The sequence below is a fragment of the Echinops telfairi genome, unplaced genomic scaffold (assembly GCF_000313985.2).
Source record: "Echinops telfairi isolate 266 unplaced genomic scaffold, ASM31398v2 ScPeMD7_1713;HRSCAF=2227, whole genome shotgun sequence".
NCBI lineage: Eukaryota > Metazoa > Chordata > Mammalia > Afrosoricida > Tenrecidae > Echinops > Echinops telfairi.
This window is the reverse complement of record NW_022105611.1, coordinates 8,121,482-8,123,115: the sequence shown is the minus strand read 5'-3', so window position 1 is coordinate 8,123,115 and position 1,634 is coordinate 8,121,482. Positions and strand designations below refer to the sequence as shown.

General features: G+C 39.8%; 1 pseudogene; it reads left to right on the top strand.

Annotated features, from left to right (window-relative positions):
- Window positions 1-833: 833 nt before the first annotated feature.
- LOC105979159 overlaps window positions 834-1,634 on the top strand; it is an 8,889-nt pseudogene continuing 8,088 nt past the window's right edge.

The window sequence follows — 1,634 nt, the reverse complement described above, 5'->3', positions numbered from 1 at the left end:
TGAAAACCAGATATGAGAAGCCAAGGCATGTATCTCATATAATGGAGAGAAATTGAAAATATTTCCTCTTTGAATGGCACCTAGACAAAGTAGTTCTTTATCACCACTTTTATTCACTATAGTCCTGGATGTTTTAGCTAGAACCATAATATACCAAAAAGATATTAAAGATATCCACATATGCACAGAAGAAATATTAACCTCTTTATTTGCCGATGATATAATATGATATATAGGAAGAAATCCAGGATAAAAAGACCTATTAAAAAATAAAAATAAAGTTGGAGACCTTTCATTTCCAGATGTTAAAACCCAGGATATAGCCACAGTATTCAAAATAGCCTGGTACTGGTATAATGATAGATATGAAGATCAATGGATTCAAATTGAGAATCCAGAAATAAAACCCTAATAAAAGCTCCTATAGGCACCGAATTTTTGATAAAGGACTAAATCACAAAAATTGGAGAAGAGATAACCTTTTCAACAAATGGTGCTGGAAAAACTGGATCTTCACCTGAAAAATGTGAAAAAGAACATATACTTCACACCATATCCAAATGAACTCAAGATGGATCAGGGGTCTGGGACCTACTAAAAATACATTTATGCACATTAAAATAACAACAACTTCATTAAAAGAGAACCCACATTTTGCAAGAAGGAAGGGTGGGGAGGGGGGTGGATTCAGTAAGAATGCATCGCCTTTGTCACACACCACCAGGACCACACTGGCAGACTCTTCCATGAGCAGACCTCAGGCCAGACGCCTCCAAATCCCCCACTCCCCCACCCCACCTTCACAAAATGTTAAATTTGAAGAGAGAGGAAGAATGGAAGAAATATGGAGAAGAAGAATCCACCTGGAGCTAAGGAACCAGACTCCGGAGGCTGAACAAGAACTTATCCTAGATAACTGCAAATCAAATAATGGAATGATTGAGGGTGTAAACAGCTGGATTTTTGGACGCAGAGTTCCTCCATTTAAAAATGTAGGCTTGATTTCAGTTTCAAATTTCCCTAAACTACCGAAATTGAAAAAGCTTGAGTTCAATGACAAGAGAAACTTCAGTGGTCTGAGCATGTTAACGGAGAAACTTTCAGAGCTCACACATCTAAACTAAATGGGAATAAGGTGAAAGATATCAGTTTCTTGGACCCTTTGAAACAAATCGGAATGTGTGAAGTCTAGATCTGCTTAACAGTGAGGTTACCAACTTGAGTGATTACCAAAAGAGTGTCTCCAAGCTTTTGCCCCAGCTGACCTACTTGGACAAATACAACCTCGAGGACCAGAAAGACCCTCACTGAGATGCTGAGGTGGGCGGTGTAGAAGAGAAGGAGGAAGAAAGAAAAGAGGAGGAGGAGGAGGAGTATTTTAATGAAGAAGAAGATGAATACGTAGAGAGGAAAGAAAATGATGACAAAGTCAGTTGGGGAGGGGGGATAATTTGGCCAAGATGGAGTGGTTGATGAAGATGAAGAAGATGAGGATGAGGATACAAATGATGAGGAGGCAGATACTCCCCCACCCCAGAAGAATTTATTTCAAAGGCTGGCATTGAATCTGCAGCTCCGGGAGAGGGACATATCTGATCAGAGCACACAGGAGCAGATAAAGGGGGAGGAGGAGA